This window comes from Fukomys damarensis, unplaced genomic scaffold, assembly GCF_012274545.1.
Source record: "Fukomys damarensis isolate Sample0158 unplaced genomic scaffold, DMR_v1.0_HiC HiC_scaffold_10, whole genome shotgun sequence".
Lineage (NCBI taxonomy): Eukaryota > Metazoa > Chordata > Mammalia > Rodentia > Bathyergidae > Fukomys > Fukomys damarensis.
In genome coordinates this window covers 21,376,505-21,395,367 of record NW_022900922.1, presented here as the reverse complement: position 1 = coordinate 21,395,367, position 18,863 = coordinate 21,376,505, and the positions used below count along the sequence as shown (strand labels likewise).

Here is an 18,863-nt window from a genome sequence, read left to right as displayed (position 1 = left end):
TCTGGGAACTTCTGGAACTCTAAGTTCCAATTTTTAAATTACAAAATATGCGTGGGATTCTAGATCCAATATGGGAACATAAATGGCAAAATATTTTTTGATTATCCTAAAATGCTTTAATCCACATGGTGTTATACCTTTTGAACTACTCAACCACTAGTATCATTTATTTTTCATTGCCATTGGCCCGAGTCACTGTTGCTCATGAAATGAAGTCACATATGCATATTCAATCCCGGAAGAGATAATAATTTTCTGAGAGTGTGTGGTAGGTAATAAATGAAAAAGCCCGACTGCCTCGCAAGTGCAAGGACCAGAGTTAGATCCCCGGTACCAAAAAAAACCCCCAAAACAAAATAAATGAAAAAGCCCTGCTACATTCTTTATGTGTTAATTGATGCCATAGTCAAAAATCCAGAACTGCGTCTTTCTCTATCTTTTATACAGTACTTTTAAATAAAGGTAGATGGATGGATTGATAGATAAGTAGATGGATGGATGAACAGATTTCTCATTCAAACATACTTTAGAAGCCTAAGGTTTTACATATTTCAATTATGGCATATAAATTCCTCTTTCATCTTTTCCTAGTATAGTGTGCATTTAACTTTGTGTAGGAAGGCAGTCGATATGTATGTGGTTTAATTTGCATCTTAAAAAGTACTTTGCCAGTCCCTTGAATCCTTAATTTCATCAGAGTAGCTGAGCAGGCTTCCAATGTCACCTGTCTAGATCAGTGTAGTTCAGACTCCACAATATACCATTTTGGGGCATTCTTCATTAATTTAAGAAGTCAGTTTTGCTCAGACCATTAAGAAGAGCTGCTTTGGCTTTTTTTTCCCGCAGACAGAGAGAATGGCTAACACATGAGACCATCAGCAAGTACTTCCCTTTATACTCTTCTTTTCATTCCAAGATCCTTTCTGTATTGATTTTTTTTTTTTTTTTTTTTTTTTTATATTTTTGCTCTGATAGCCTATGAAAGGCTACCTTAAGCACTTGCTAATTCAGCACTTAGTAATATGAAGTCCTCAATTTTTATATCAGGTATGTAATGGAATTTTCAGGTGATTCATGGTGTAGAACAGAAAGGTTGATAATAAAGTTAATGGTTCATAGAATAGTTGAGGGACATTCAGCATATTGGACAGAAAGCAAAATTCATTTCCTTACTCTGCTACTGTTTATTTCTGATCTGTTAAGTCAGTGGTTGTTTTTAGGTCTAATCTGTATCTTTTTTTCCTATAGCTTCCTTTTTAAAAAATTATATTTTATGTAACTCAAAAACAGAGAAAGTAAAAGCCTTCCAAATCCCCGTGTATATTTATTAAAATACTATCTTGTCTTCTGTATGGAAAATTATATATACTTTTAAAAAAATAATTAGATTATAGTTTTATGGTCCACTCCATAACTTTTAAACATATAACTAAATGTTTTAAATCATTCAACATTGATACTTATATAGACATTTTTATTTGAAAGAATTGTGTTCCATTGTATAAAAATACCTGATTTATCTAACTCTCTATTAAGCCTTCTACTCCAAAATTTTCATTACTATGTATAGTACTATGTTTGAGAAGTTACATATACATATATACATCATTATACCCTGCAAATATTATTTTTATATAAAAAGTTGCTGTGCACATTTAAAATCTGAGGTCAAAAATATATGTATTTTAAATTTGTATATCAGTGAACTACCATCCAAAATAAAATTGTTGATCTGGGCCATCAGTGGTTGTCTGGGCAGCAACCACTCTTATTGGGGTGGCAAAATAGGATAAAAATGAGCCCCAGCCTTCAGATGATGCATATTTTCTTCCTTTCTGCCAAAAGGATGCTCATTTTTTTATCTTTTACATACTGGGTTTCTGCTTAAGATTCACTGAAGAGAAAATTATAAGACTAAAACAAGTTTTGAAAATTTCTACTCTAACAAGGTCTCTGGAGCTAGAGACCTTCTGTTCAATTCTGATGTCAAGGGAAATTTCAGAACAGCCCAGTTTGGAGTGTTTATTCCCTCTTTTTTTAAAAATTAATTTCTTAGGTACATTTTAGGTATATAATATAATGACATTCATCATTGGAAATTTGCCCCTTTACAAAATCTATCTTACTTCTTATTTTTTTCCCCATTCCCCTCCACCCCTCCCTATTTTTTTAACTTTTTTTTTTTTAGTTGAGTTTATTGGTACATTTTAGGGATACAGTACAGTTACATTCATTGTCGGGATCTTGTACCTCTACATGACAGGTCTTGATTCTCATTTTTTCCCCATGTCCCTGTCCTCCCTTCACCCCCCTCCTCCCCTCCCAATTTACAAACACTTTATTTCCATCTTTTCATTTTCTCACATTTTTTTCCTTTTCCCTTATTACCCTTCCCCTAGCTGTCCCACCTTCCCTACACCTTTAGCCCTTTTTCCCATTTCACAAGGTCAGTTATTTCATAAGGATCTTATGTACTATTACAGTTTATTCACACCAGAGAATATTTGGTATTTACACATGTGTGATTTATTTATTTCTCTTAGGAGTATATCCTCAATATGTATCTGTTTTCCTGTGAATAAATTTAATTTCTCATTCTTTATGGCTGAGTAATATTCCATTTTATAGAAAAACTGCATCTTCTTTATCTAGCTTCCAACTGAGGGGCAAATGGGCTGTTTCCAAGTTTTAGCTATTACAAACTGTGCCGCTATAAACATGGGTGTGCATACATCACTGTGATATGATTCTTTTAGTTCTTTTGGAAAGATACCCAGCAGAGGGATGGCTGGGTCAAATTACAAAGACTTTGTTTCAGTTTTTTCATTTTCTCTTATTGATTCCATTCCCTTCTTTCCTTTCCTGTGTCCCTCTCATTTCCCCTTCCCTTTGCCCCTTTTCTTGCTATTTCACATTATCTATTATATCTTTCAGTCCTTATTTACACTTTCCGTTTCTCATACCAGAAAAACTATTAGGTATTTACACGTGTCTTCCTTTCTTTATCACATGAAAATGTTAAGCCTTCAAGATTTACATCTAAAACCTGTCAGTGTCACTTAGCATAAATTGGGTTGTTATTAGTTTTTATTATTATCATTATCATTACTACTGTCAAGCAGGTGATAATGGGCACAACTGCTCTATGTGTAATAAGTGACTTTTAGCATCAGAAGATGTACCGTGCAGGCCTCAAAAAGAGAAAACTAGTTTGATTGGAGTAATGTTGAAAATTTTACAATCGTTCATTAGTTTTAGAGAAAAACAAGTGTATTCTGTTTCTTTTTTATAGGATTATTATTGTGTTTTTAACAGCTATTTCTGAAAGTTTGCTACTATACATAAGATTTGTGTGCTTTATACATCAAAAAATGCTGTGGATAGGCCTGCTTCTAATATTTGGTAATAAAGAAGCAAACTTCCTAGTTTTCATGTTGAGCTATATATTAAAAGCAAACTTTTTATCCATTTCATTTAACAATGCCATACTGAGTAGCTGCCTATAGCTCATTAGTTGAGATTCCAGACATTAATCTTTTAGCTGATTGGCTACTACGTTTTCAACCTTCATTTTTCCCACCCCCAGATCCTTAAATTTTTGTCATTCTTCTGTTCGTACATTACCGCCTTTACCTTGGTCTAGCTGCTGTACTAAACTACCAGAAACTGGATACCTTAAAAAAAAAACCCAGAAATTAACCATCCAACAGTGTATAGGCTAAAAGTCATAAATCTAAGTGTTGGCAGGACTAGATCCTTTTGAAGACTCTGAGGGGGAGTTTGTTCACTTTGTGTCTCATTCTTCTGGTGTTTACTGACCATCCTTGGCATTCCCTAGCTCTGGACACACCATTCCAGACTCTGCCTCAGTTTTCCTTTAGCCCTTGTCTCTGTCTCTCTCCAAGTCCTCTTCTTATACACCAATCATTAGATTAGGACCCACGCTATTTCATGATGACTTCATTTTAATTTGGTTACATCTACAAAGATCCTACTTTCAATACAGTCACATTGACAACAACTTCAGAACTTCAGCATGTCTTTTTAAGGGGCACAATTCAACCCATAACACCTTCTTTTTTGTAATAAATAGATATTCTCATAAGTGATTACCTTAAAGATTAAAATTAACATCTTAATTTATAATAATCCTGCTTGTATTAATACCACCTAAATTATAATTGTATTTAAAAACTTAGTTCCTGTGCAGTTCTCTTCCCTCCCTGCTTCTTTGTGCTATTATTGTCATAAACATTACATTCAGGTATGCCTATCCATGCATATTTACAATTAGCGCTTTATGCAATTACATTTTTAATCAGGTAAGGTATAAATAAAAGACATTCATATTGCCTTTATATTTACTTACGCAGTTAACCTTTATCATTGCTTTTTACTTTTTCATATAGATTAGAGTTTCTTTCCTTTCAGCCTGAAGGATTCTATTTAATATTTAATTCTGCTTGTAAGGCAGGTGGCTAGCAACAGATTCCCTCCGTTTTTGTTTGTTTTAATTTCTTCATTTTTTTTAAAAGACGTTATGCCATCACTGTATTCAAGAGAATCAAAAACAGGGCTGACGCTGACAAACAGCTATGCATAAAGTTACAGAAATCTGCTCACTGCATTTTCCAGAAGAGACCCTGCCCCCATAAACGAGGAGGGTATGTGCACAACTGCAATGTTTTAAGCACATGTCCGACTCTCCCTAGAAGTGAAAGGAACCCCAGGTGGAAGTGGCCCTTAGAGAAGGAAGCAGCGGCTACACAGAAGCCGTGCTTCCTGGCTCTGCCATGCTCAGTGGTAGGCCTTGCTGAACTCCTGCAGGGCCCAGCGCTTGTTCTCTGTTGCCTGCTTGACCTGGGTGTAGTCCTTTACCAGCCTTTCAAACTCCTCCCTGAGAACCTCTAGGTGTTTAGGACTTCTGTTTTGACTTTTGCAAGTCCTGCTCCTGTAGGCGAATGCCTGCCTGCCTCTAAGTGGTCCCTAATGAGCTGATGAACTTCCACTTTCTCAGCAGTGTAAGTGTTGGACACAGTCTTCAGTTCCTCCATTCGCAGCTTAAGAATCATGGCACCGCACTTGACTTCCACGTAGTGAATACTGATGCAACCCAGCTCTGACTGAGTCTGCAGCTGGTGCTGCTAAAGTAGCTTCTGCAGCAAGGTGAGGCAGTGGAGAAGCACCTGGGAGTAGGTGGCACTCTTCTCCAGCAACACCAGCTTCTCCTTCTGCTGGCTTTTTGCATCCTGGCACTGCTGCCTCTCAGCCACCATGACCTCTGCCAGTTTCCACACCTTTGCAGCTTTCCTTTTTTTCTTTAGAAATGCTTTTCTTTCTTTAAACATACTTAAAGTATTCATTAAATTTTATTTCTGGGCTTCTCAAAAATTATCTTTATTAACTGCTTTTCCCTGTTCTGTTTTTGAAGGGATTTGTTGTTGTTGTGTGTTTGTTGAATGTTTAGTATATTTTTTTATTAAAAACTACACCTTGGAAATAATATAAAGTACTGGTTCTGAAAATTGTATTCTTCTCCTCCCCAGGTGTTATTTTTATTGTTTTTATTTGTTTAGGGTTTCTTCATGAACTAATTTCGTGGGGTCTATGCTCTTTGTCATGTGTCTACCAGTTAGGTTAGTGGTGAGCTAGTATTTGTGCAAAGGATCTCCTGTAATACCTGTACCCTTGTGTTTGTGTATTAGAGCCCACTGTCATTGTACAGCCAGAGAGCTTACAACTCTGCCTTTGCCTTCACTTCCTGCTACTGTAGAGTCTAAGAATTGGCCTAAGGTGAAAGCCTAGCACCTCCTGAGATTTTGGCTGGGCAATGCATATAACACACGGCCCTATGCATGTACGTGGCCTTCCAAAGTTCCAGGAATATGTCAGTGATTTTTGAAGTCCCCTATGAATATTACATTCCCTGTTCTTTTTTTTTTCTTTAAGCTTTTTGTTTTGCTTATTGTTTGCCCCAACTGTTATTCACAGCCTCAGGCAGCTGTGATGATAAACAATTGCAACTGATTATTTTCTGCAAATGCCCCTGAGGAAAAGGCTCTTCTCACTGGGTGAGTGCCAGGTCATGTTAAATAAGCAAGCTGTGCCTGTGGAGTCTTCCGTGAACATCCAGACAGGTCAGATAGTGAGGGTTTTCTGGGAATGGGACTTTGAAGGAGCCTCAACCCCATCAAACCCCACCAGTGGTTGACAGGCTGTTGATTTTTACCATGATTGAAAGCTGTTGGTTTTCAGGGCTACCATGGAGCCAGGGAGTAGGAGGTGAGAATAGAGTAGGATAAAAAAACAAAACAAAAAAAAACAAAACAGTAAACCACATAGTTTACTGTTCTTACCATGATTCATTTGTTTTTCTTGAATACAGATTCCCTAGTTTGCTGCAGACCTTTAGTTAATTTCCAGAATTCTGAAAAAGTTGATTCTGACAATTTTTAACACTGTCCTCATTGTTTATAGAGGACAGGATTTTTCAGAAGCCTTTGCCCCACCATTCCTGCTGGTATCAGTAAACATTGTTAATGTCTGGAAATGGGTTGCCTCTTTATAGGCCAGGCCATTTGTGTGTGAGGTTAAATCAATTTCTTTGCTTAATTTTTGTTTTCAGTGTCAAAGATGCCATCCATCACTTATGATTCCATCTGCCCTAGTAAAGCTTTTGAGAAGGAACTCATGTCATGAGTAGGTTATTGACAGCGAAAGATCACTATTAATTGAGTCTCCATCACAGAGGTTTACAGACTAAATGTATACTTCATTAGCTATGCCTTTGGGTGTCACACCAGAAACAACATTCAAAGGTAGACTGAATCCTGCCTTTGTTCACTTTTTAAATTAAAACTTTTTATTAAAAGTCATATCAAATATTATTTTGTTTTTCTGGAAATAACTCAAGACCCACAGTCACAGTGATTCATAGTGTTGAAACCGCTATGTGTCTGTTTAATAAACAGACTGTTTTCTTGTCAGGCTACATCCCCTTCACTCTCCCATGTTCCATCCTCTGAATGGTCTTCTGTAAAGCTATGCACATCAATGGATGAGGCACTTGTTACTCAAAAAGAGCATGTTTGCTTTTGCTGTTCTTTTACTAAATTAAAAAGATACAAAACTTGAAATCAATACCAACAAGCTACAGATTTTATAACAAAGCACTGATATTTTGGATATGTTCAATTTCAGTAATTGAAAGAGTCATTTTGAATCTGTGGTATATTGTTTTATTATTGATTTTATTTTTGATTACAGATTTTCATGTGCCTCATTACCAACATTTTTTTACATGTATGGATATATATTATTATAGGTTGTATTTATAGATTTTATTTATAATATGTATGCATGTGTTAGTGGAGATTGAACCCAGGGCCTTTGCACTGAGCTGCATCCCAAGGTATTTTTTTTTATTTTGAGACAAGGTCTTGCTGAATTGCCTAGGGTGCTAGATTACAGGTGTGTGCCACCACACCCAGCTTGTCATATCTTTTTTTTTGTTTTGTTTTTGGCCTTTTGAGACAGGGTCTCACTGTGTAGTTGACTGACCTGGAACTTACTATGTAGCCCAGGCTGGTCTCGAACTCACAGCAATCCTCCTGCGTCAGCCTCCCAAGGGCTGGGATTACAGAGCTTGTCATATCTTTATGAAGGTTTTACTATTTTTCCAACTTAATGTTATTATTATAGGACATATTCACAGAAGTAGAAGATTTGTATCTGAATCCCATTTGTTGCTAATCTGGCCACTTAGCTAAATCTTGATCATTCCATTTACATCTGACTCTGAAAAGGGAATGTGATTTGGAAGGAATTGAGCTGAATGTGATAGATTTTAAATTTTTTCCTTGCTGTCTAATTCCAACCCTTCTAAAAATCTTTTCAAGCTTGTTTTACTTGATGCAAATCGGAATTTAAAAAAGAAATAGCACGTCAGAAGGCTGTGTACCATCTCTTTATCTGGTATTTGGTGTGAAATAATCATCTCGACACTTGCTTTGACAGTTGTGTAGTGTCTTTGTATAACCCTGTGTCAAAGAGGCTGGCAACACAGAAGGCTTGTGTTTTGACCTGAGTTCAACCTCAAACATGTTTCTTTTGGACAGCATGGCCCTGCAAACTTGCAAGTGCTTTGCATGCTGCAAATAATAGAGTACAAAAATGAGATTCACACAGATCCATCCATTGGAGATCATTCTATTCAAGGATGAAGTGTTCAGACGTTCTTGTTCCTCGCTGAAGTCCCAGAGCAGGACAGAGGATCGTTTGGGGTGTGATCTGGAGGCCTCAGACCCTGCCCTCTGGCACTTGCCCCTGGCCTGGGGCTCAGGACTCCCTGATTCTTTTTGAGCCTGTGCGGTTTCCCAGGGCCCCAGTTACTCTTGTTTGGATACTGTTTTATCAGTAAAAGCCTTTCAGTTTTTGTTTATGTTTTGTTTTCTGTTTTACAGTTTTTCCAGAGTCCCTCAAGTTTCTGGGAAAAATTTTTGAAAAGAAAAGAGGTTAAATGCCTACCTTAATATTGACTAAAGTATTTGAGTGGTTACCTTGTACAGAGAATATTAGATAGCATTTCAGCAGTGCTTTATGGAATGCTGCATCATAGAGTGTCATTATTTAGCCCATAATAAAGAAACGATAGTAGAACAGTGAATTAGTATGTGTAGAACACCTAAAACAGTGTCTAGCACATAGAAACTGCTCGGTTATTATTTCCTGTCATTGTTATGGCTGAATTTTGGATTTTTTACCTTAAAGCAATGTATCAGATCTGAAAATAATAATTTTTTTCCTGTGTAAAGGTATCTTTTAGATCAAGTATTTTTAATTTTTTGTATTTTCTCATCAGAAATCTTGTGACTGATAAAGCAAGCCAAACTCTGGGGTTCCTTCAGTAGTGGAGATAGCTATGCCATGAGGGAGCAAAGTTGCGAGATTTTGCCAGGGCTGTGGGACTAGGAGGCCCTCAGTGTGCCAGTCGCTGTGAGCACAGCTGGAGGTGCTCAGACTCACTTGCCCGGTGCTGCTGCTGCTGCCAGCATGGGGCTGCCCCCATTGTAAGTTTCATATTCATAAGCTATGTAGCTCTTAGGTTTTAATGTACAATGACCGTGAAATGTTTTAGAGAAATATTTTCAGGCTTGGCACAGTGGCACACACTTCTAATCCCAGCACTCAGGAGGCTGAGGCAAGAAAATCATTAGTTTGAGGCCAGCCTCAAACTGAATGTGCTTGAATATAGTGCCTGTTCAAGAAATTGAAAAAATTCAGAAAATAGACATTTTTTTATCTTAGATAAATGGTGGCAGATTGAATAAGTGAACCGCATATTCTACTAGTATACACTTTGGTACAATTTAGTTAAATGTATAATAAAATTATGCGGGCTGTGTTTAAGAGGGCATTGTTCTGAGAACCAGAAGACTTTGGATCTAATTTAAAATCTAGCAGTCTAACTGTGTGAGTTCAGGCGAATTCTATAACCCTTTAGACATTCATTTGTTTGTCTGGAAGTAGAATTGATGGAAGGGGTGTCTGATCTGTTTGATTTCTTAAATTTTCTCCAGTTTTCTCATAAGATTTAAAAAATCACATAAGAAGTTTTATTTTCATAGATATACATATATATAATATATAATATATATATATATATAATGAACAGATTAATCTAATTAAATGTCACTGACACAAACAGAAAATAAGTAGTTACAAAAAAGTCAGGGAAAGAAATCTGAATTTTTAGACTACTGAGATGACATGAAATGATATGAAACCAAAATGGTTTTTGTAAATAACACACTAAAAACTTTACCAGCAGTTTTTTTGGTTTTCTAATGTATCACAGATGTGGCCACTCAGCAGTTATGTAACTGGAATCCTAAAGGATGTTCCACTAAAGCTGCAAAGGTTCAGCTCTGGGCTGGGTTTTGTAAAATCAGCCTTATGTCCGGTGTGTGGCTCTTCAGATCCTATGCTGATTCAGAGCCACAGGTATTAGCAGTGTTTTTCTTAAATTATTAGTAGGTGCTGTGGTGTAGAAAAAGGACCATCAGCTCTTTTTGTTATGATTAAAGTTAGTTGTTTTCTCTCACAGTCTTACCATTTGAAAATGTGAATCCTTTATTACATCCAGATGAGACTAAACAGGAGTTGATATTGTACTTTTTCTTACTGAAAAAACATATTACTATATCTGCAATGCAAAATACTTTGTGAATATATAAGCAGGAAACAGATGTTAGGCATACAGATATTGCAAAATTAGCTGTATTTGAGACTACTTGGTTCTCAAACTCTCTGCCTTACAAGATAATAGTTTTATTACTGAGCAGTGAAATGTAGATTTTCTTTGAAATTGATTATGGGTGTTTCTCATGTTACATATTTTAATGTTGAGTGAAAAACCAAAATCCTCTTTATAATTATTTTTGGGGACATAAATAATAAAATGACTAGTACATGTGAGGTTTATTTTTTAAGGGATGTATAAGGTATTTATTTGGAAAAATCTATTTATTTATTTGGAAAATTTAAGGTAAGTTTAAGTACTGGCAGAATATTTCCATAGTGTCCTCCATTCTTCTGCTGTTTGCATCTTGTTTACCTTAAGGATTTTCTTTTCAGACTTCTGTAAGTCAGTAATATTCAAAATTAGTCTTTCATATTTTCAAATGATGATTTTGGTTAACTGTTTATTGAGACTTTCTCATATCAAAAGGATGGTATGATCCTAAAATTACAGTGTAGAAGTTTGCCGAACATAGTGGCACACACCTATAATTCCAGCACTCTGGGAGGCTCAATCAGGAGGATCACAGATTCAAGCCTGGGCAACTTAGTGAGACCTTTCTCTCAGAAAAACAAAAACAAAGCACCCGCAGTTGTAGCTCAGTGTGAAGGCCCTGAGTTCACAACACTCCTACCTGCCCCTAAGCAGAAATTTAAGTATAAATTATCTAAAATTGAAGTTTACCGAGTAGCACAGTAAGTCTGCGAAAAAGTAAAGATGAAACTAGTATGTCTGAGAGTATCGAATTTGTAGTTTGTTTTACTTGAGCACCTTGACTCTTGATAAAATTGTGTTGTTTATCAACTCAATTCAGTTAAACTTTTTAAATATGAGATGACAGGGGATTATTGGAGAGGAATGCTAAGCAATAATGTAAAGTATAGTAACTGCTTAGTAGAGCTACGAAGTGCTCTGAATCAGAAAAGAAAAGGAATGATTAATTCCTTTGGGACTTTGGGGAAAATGAGAGGCACTGATTACTGACATACAGATGGGATTTCAGTAGGCAGCCATACCTTGAGGGAAAGGGTTGCATTGCAGCCTGCTTAAACAAGGGTAAAAATTCACCACAGAAAACATTTTGGGAAAAGCAGTAGGTCTCTGTGGAGATCTGTTTTCTAAGGGCTGGAGTACACTTGAGGCTGGACAGAAGCAGTGTGCTGAGAGGCAGTCGTCACAATGGGTGACCTGAGCCTTAGAGCAGAGAGTGCCAGACTGAGGAGTTTGGGCTTTGTTCTGTGGACCACTGAGATATTGACACTTGTGTTTGGGTGCTACCCACAAATAAATTTTAAATGATGTGTCCTCTTTTAAGTTTTAATCAAAAGAAATTTTTAAATGTAAATTGACATAGATGCAAAAGATAGATGTCTGCTATATTTTAATCATATAATTTCAAAGTGTAATGATTATATCACTCTTTAACTGTATTTAATAAAACATAACGTTACATCACCCTTTTTGCTGAGAATGAAATTTCCATTCTCCTTTCATAGAAGTCTATCCAATATGGTATATTTTTAGCTTAGATAGCTTCTGTTGATAACTCTGCCATCTTCTATATCAAAATACATGTATTGGATAAAATTAAAAGATGATTGTGACCAGAAGCTGTAAGTCTAAAAAGAAAAGGCACTTTTCTCTTGGACTGAAATGTCATAAACTATTACTAGGATTAGTTCACCAAAGCAGCACAGATGTAAACATTATTTGATCCTCACCTGCTACTTTGTCTCCCTTAACTATTTGAGGACCCAGGTGTATACTGTGCTTTCAGATGTGTATCCTAGATAGTGCAAGCTTTTGTGCATTGGGTGGGTAGGACAAAGCAGCACAGACCTCTGAGGATTAGGGAGCATCAGAGCTGACAGGGTACAGTTTCGTAGACTCATCTCTGTCATATTTCTTTTTTTTAATTTTTAAATTTTATTTTACTTATTTGTTATTTTTTATTTTTTTAATTGAATTTATTGGTACATTCTAGGTTGACAGTACAGTTATATTTCTTTTTGTTTTGTCTTGTGTATTCAGTTTCTAGCTAGTTTTGAAATATTAGAAAGTCAAAGCACTTGACTTGGGAATCACTGTCTCTTATTTAACCTGGAAAGAAATTGTTAGCTTATAATACAGTACATTAACATATTTTAAATTATTATTTAGACCCATGCTTATCTAATTCTTTAGATATATAAATATACTATGCATATTATAACAGATTTGATCATTAGATTTGGTCTGTGAACACACGCTGGAGAGAGCATTGCAAAGCCAACTCTCTGTGCTTTTTAAACATTTTAACTTGAGCTGACCTAGTGACACATGCCTATAATCTTAGAACTCAGAAGGCTGAGGCAGGCAATAACTGCGAATTTGAAGCCAGCCTGGACTACATAATGAGACTGTCTCAAAAATAATAACAATAATAATTAAACCTTACAAAGTGGCATTATCTAATATACCCAAATACTTATGTATCAAGTGATTACTTTTGTTACAACTGGACAGACCCTTGCCAAAGGGGTGCATCAGATTTTTAAATTTGTAGAGTCTACAGATTTTGGCAGAAAGGAGGCAAATACAAATTTTACCTCCACCCCTTCTGTATTCTTTAATTGTGTAGAATTTTAATATCCATTTGAATAAAAATGACTGTTGTTTGAAAAGCTGGAGTCTTAAAATAAAAAAAGTAAACTTGGCTAACCATGTAACACTCTTTCCTGGTCCTTTCCTTCCATGCTAAAGCAATTCTCTGCTCCTGTATCTTAGGAGCTCTAAGTAGTTAAGAAGCAGCAAGCAGATTAGAATTTCAGGAAATATTCTGACAGGTGCTCTGAGGCAAGCCACCCTTCCATGTAGTAACTGGAAATGCTTCCCTTTGCATTCCAGTTGAGGAACTGACAAGGCCTTTTATCAAGTGAAAACAATTACAGAGAGCCAGAGGGAAAATAGCCATCTTTGTTACCTTATAAAAGGTACTATATCCCTCTATTAATTTGCACTTAAAATCTACATTGGTGGGCAAAAGACTACAAAGCCCCTTTCAATTTATTGTCACCAAATTTCAAGTAATGTGATAGAAGCTACTGGATTTGGTGTAAGCATTTAGACAACTGAAAATGTTCTTTTCTGATATAACCAAATGTTGTGGCTTGGATGTGATTTGAAAATATGTCCCCAAATGTTTATGTGTTAAAATTTAATCCTCATTATGAGACATTAAGAGGATATAAATTTAAACTATATTGTTTAGAGGCAGAGTGTTTGAGAGGTGACTAGGATAAAATAAAGTCATCAGGAGGGAACCCCCGATGATAGAATGTTTATAAAGAGGGTCCAGAGGATTGACACCTGTCTCTTGCTATGTGATGTCCCATGTCACTTTGGGCTCTGCTAATAAGAAGGCTATCACCAGATGCAGGCCCTTGTACCTTCAGAATTGTGAGCTGAATAATCCTCTTTTCTTCGTGAACTTACCCACCCTCTGTCTTTCCATTATAGTGGTACAAAACTTAATATACTGAACTAAGGAAAATTTTGCAGGTTGACCGAATTAAAATGGTCTTTGATGTATATAATGGTGTATATATACCATATATACCACACACACACACACACACACACACACACACACACACACACACATACAATACTCAACTTTGAATGTATCTACTTACAGTATTTCAACTCTGCAATGGTGCAGAAGCCCTGTGGATTCAGTAGAAATCATACTTTGAATTTGGTATGATGTTCTGCAGATGCTGGACAGCTGCACAGCTCCCTGTCAGCCATGCAGCCACAGGGATAAACACATTCACTACAGTGTGCTGTGATGTTGCTAAGCTGTGATATTTAGTAGGTTAGGCGCAGTGAATGTATTTTTTACTTATTTTATTTTTGTTTTACGATGGGCTTATCACACAAACCCATTGCAGCATTGGTAGTTTATGTCTTGCTTTAGAGAAAGTACAATGTTTCTTCCCCATTCCCAGGAATGATTTATTGTTAATACCTTCAGGAAAATTATTTTGTGCTATTTCTTAAGAATTATTAGTCAGGCCTGATGGTGTGCTCCTATAATCCCAGCGCTCTAGAAGGTTGAGGCAGAAGGATTATAACCCTGAGCTCAGCCTATGCAATTTAGTGAGACCCAGAAACCTGCCCCCATATGATGATGATGATGATGATGATGAAGACGACGACAATGATACAGGATTAAAGAGGACTGCAGGTGGATCAGTCCATAGGAATGATGCTTCTGTGAGATGCATTTGGTGACTCAGTGTCTGGGCATTGTGTTTACATTCCAACTCCACCATTGTGCTGTGGGCCTGAGTCTTAGACTGAATAAAATAAAGCTACTTACTAGGTTTTTTTCTGATGTTTAAATGAAGTACTGTCTTTCACATAAGAATGATTCTATGGCCTGAATGTGCCCCTCAAGTTCCATGTGCTGGAAACTTGTTTTGAGAGCAGCGTTCTTGAGAGGTGGGACCTTTAAGAGGTGATCAGGTGCATTTATGGATTCATGGACTAATGAATTAATGGATTATCATGGGAGTGGCCTTGCTTTTATAAAAATATTCTTTCTGCCATATTTAAAATGTGTTGCCCTCTGCCATGTTATGATGCATCAAGAAGGCCCTCGCTAGATGCTAACACCATGTCCTTGCACTTGTCAGCCCCCAGAACCATGCATTAAGTAAACCTCTATTCTTTATAAAATATGCAGTCTGTGGTATTCCATTATAGCAAGAGAAAATAGATTAATACCCATGCTGACTGCCTATCTGCTATTATCACTGTGTGGGTGAAAGAACTTTCCCTCTTCTTCTGAAGGTTCATATCTGCTGATATAAATTTATAATAGATTCACAAGGGAAAGGCATACAGGTTTATTATATGTATGGGAGAATCACAAGAGAATGATTATGTAATAATCCAATGGCAATCAGTGACTTTTGGAGGAGAGAGAAATATGAGGTAGGCAATTTAGTGGGTGTTAAATGATTTTTAGAGAAAAATAAAAGTTTAGGGGGAGTAATGGCAGTAGCATCCCTGGGGTGGTGGTGACAAGTCTGCAGGAGGAGCATACATTGTCTTCCTCGAAGATGAAGTCTTTTGGGTGGTCCTGTGATCTGCACCAGAAGGATAAAGGACGCACCTGTCTGGGAGTGGTGAGGACTCTTGCCTCTTAGTCTCTTCTTTCTGAGGTAGTGAGATTAAAGGGAGGAAGAATACAAGAAGATAGCATTGCTATGGACTCAGAGGGAACATCTGTCTCAGTGGTGACAAATTAAAACTGAGGCGAGAGCAGGAAATTACTAGCAAAAATTTTAATAGAGACATAGAAAAAAGAAGGGATGGGGGGGATAGCAGAGACAGTCATCAGGATGTCCTTAAAGGACAAGAGGTTAGCTTTTGGGAGACTACTGAGGCTGGGTCAGGGTTTGGAAATTTTCTGTTGGGTTAAGAGTATGCAATTTTATTGAAACCTCTTCCTGGCTCAGGTTTTAACAGAATTCTTTCTTTTGTAAGATATGGATCACTGGGTGGTGTTCTCATCCTTGGGGGCATCATGGCTGCTACACTGCTATTGCAATTCACCTGGATTTAGGATGTATTCCATACATTGTTGACGGGAAGGATAAGGAAAAAGACATGTCTTCCCTTTCACTGGGAAACAAGTCATACAATAAGGCCTGAGAATCCCTCCTCTCTTATTCCCATGCATAACCCTGTCTGCCTCACCATTTCTTTTGGAAGAATTTCCTTAGGTTAGATATAGGAACTTCAGAGAGCCTCAATTTAAGATTGGGCTGTAGCAAGGGGAATTGAGAGACCGTTTCAAATCCCTTTCTTTCCCTTCCTTTTAATTGAAGGTATTGAGCCTGTCAAAGTGTCATACTTTGGGGGCATTGGGCCCCAACATCACTAATAATTTGGAAAGGATTGGGGAACTTTCTCTATTCCTCTGTAATCATTCCAATTAAATAACTTCTCATGGCTGCTGTTTTTAAGACTTGTATTACATTATCATAAATTTGGGAGGGGAAAGAGAAGTGCCTATCCATCTTTTTTTTTTTCTTTTGATTTTTTCCTTGTCATTTGTATGTTCTTTTCCAGCAAAGAAATTTCTTTCCTTTTATGTGTGTTTATTTTTTCTGTCTCTCGTCATAGCTCCAGGGACTACATTGCTGTAATAGTAATAACTTCTTCAGAAATTATTCTGAGATGTTTTGTTGATTCTTAACTGATTCTCCATTGTTTGCTGTTTTCATATTCAGATTTCTCTCTCCTGTTATGCTAATGTGGGAGCTTTATAAGCCCCTAGAGTATAGTAAGTGCCTGGGAGATTTGGACACTGCTTAGAGGAAGGTTTACTCCGTTCATTTTTGAAGAAAAAGAGCACAGTTTTAATTATATCCTGTCAAGAAATAGTGTTAACTTAATATTTTGGTCTTTAAAAACTATTTCTCTTTTCCCAAACTCACTAGATAGTATCAGATATAATTTTATGATTTAGTTGTTTCAAGGTGATGCTAATAATGAAGTTTTTTTAAAAAAATAGTTTTAGGCAATGATTAATTGTTCCTATTCTGTTTTTCTCTTTAACAAAAAAAATTTTAAAATATGTATTATTGTATTATTTTTATAATAGAGAAATCATTTTTAAAAGAACGATGATTTTTTTCAGTAAATTATATTAAGTAGTTATTTCATACATTTTTAAGCAAAAGGAATGTAACAGCTTTAACTGTATAAGTCTATAAGCCCAGCCATCAAATGAACAATATTCTCTTTAGAATATCTTTTAAAAAAAGTGCAGCAACTGGTACATACAATAAAAAAATAGGTGAGAACCATTAATTGACCTCCAATTATATTTATTTTTCGAAATGTATTTTTAAAGATAAGTAATATCATACTTTAAAAAGTTGGAATGAAGGTGTAGGGAAAGTAGGAAAGATAGGGGAAGGTAATAAGGGAAAAGGAAAAAAATGAGAAAATGGAAATAAAGTGTTTGTAAATGGGGAGGGGAGGAGGGGGTGAAGGGAGGGCAGGGACAAGGGGAAAAAATGAGAACCAAGACCTGTCATGTAAAGGTCCAAGATCCCAATAATTAATGTAACTATTGTATACCTAAAATGTATCAATAAACTCAATGAGAGGGAAAAAAAGCTGAAATGAGAAGTCACTGAATTCTCATAAAATATGCAACCTTGCATTTTAAAGTAGATTGTGTCTTGAAAATTAAATCATATTGTTAATTTCCCATCTCTATGACATACCTGAGAATAACAACTTAGAGGAAAAAGCCTTTATTTTGGCTTCTGGTTTGAGAGGTTTGAGTCCAAGTTCAGCTGGCTCCATTGTTTTATACCTGTGGTAAAACAAAGCATCATTGAGAAGGGTATGGCACAGGAAATGTATTTATGGCAACCAGGAAGGAGAAAAAGAGAGAAAGAGCCTAAGACAGTGGGCTTCTTCCTTCCTCTTTTGTTCTGTCTGGGCCCTCACCCTATTGGATGGTGCCATGTACTTTGAGGCAAATTTCCCCCCTCACCTTGCTGTCCCATATGCCTGTTGTCTCTGGAAACACCCTCACGTATGCATTCAGAAGTGTGCTTTTCTAACTTCCTAGGAGTTTTTCAAGCCAATCAAGTTGATAATCAAGATTAACTGGTTACACATATTAAGTTAGAATTCAAAGAGTTTATTGCGAATTAAGGTGATACGGGAGACCTCCAAACAAAGTTTTGCACAGTCTCAGTTTCATAGCAGTTATAACACAACTTCTTAAGCATAAAGAACAAATCTTTTGACCTTTCTCATGGTTGGCTACCATACTTTTTAAAAAGGTAAATAGCTATGTGAGTTGATTTGTCTAAAGCTGAGTAGTTTAATGTCATTAAATCATGATTATAAGAACAAAAAATATATATACTATTAGTATTTTCTGTATTTTGGGTTAGTGTTTGGGGGGATACCAAAATAGCGTAAGTTTTGGTTACCTATAGACAACTGTCTGAGTTATCTAAACTTTCTGACCTTTTAAAACATTTATTTTATTTAACAAGTCTTGCCTATTATCTAGAAAATGTGGTGTTTGGTCCAGGGATTTAGCTCAGATTATCACTGCCTCACAAGCGAAAGGTCCTGAATTCAGTCCTCTGTACAAAAAGAGAGGGGGGGGGGAAGAGAGGGAGAGGAAAGGAAAGGTAAGGAAAGAGGGGGTGCTGGAGGGAGAAAGAGAGGGAGAGAGAATGAAGAAAATATCACTCTTCTACCTTGGTAAATGACAGGTACTTCTTTTTCACTATTTACTGAAAATTGGTTAAGAAAAGGTATAGGTAGAAAACAATCTTAGATTCTGGATGGATCAGCTTTCCCCTTGCTGGAACAAATTACCCAACACTGACAACTTTGTGGAGGAGAGGTTTATTTTGGCTCACAGTTTCAGAGGTTTCAGTCCGTGGTTGGCTGGCACCTTCTTGGTGCCAGAAGGGCATGGTGGAGTGAAGCTGCTCATTTCATGGGGGCTGGAAAACAGAACACAGGAGGG

At 36.6% G+C, this 18,863-nt stretch overlaps 1 protein-coding gene and 1 pseudogene across 6 annotated transcripts in view; one reads left to right on the top strand and one right to left on the bottom strand.

The window, feature by feature from the left end:
- Cdkal1 (CDK5 regulatory subunit associated protein 1 like 1) overlaps nucleotides 1–18,863 on the top strand; it is a 607,184-nt gene that overhangs the window by 373,619 nt on the left and 214,702 nt on the right. The window lies entirely within an intron of this gene.
- LOC104861538 lies at nucleotides 4,798–9,067 on the bottom strand (annotated as a pseudogene).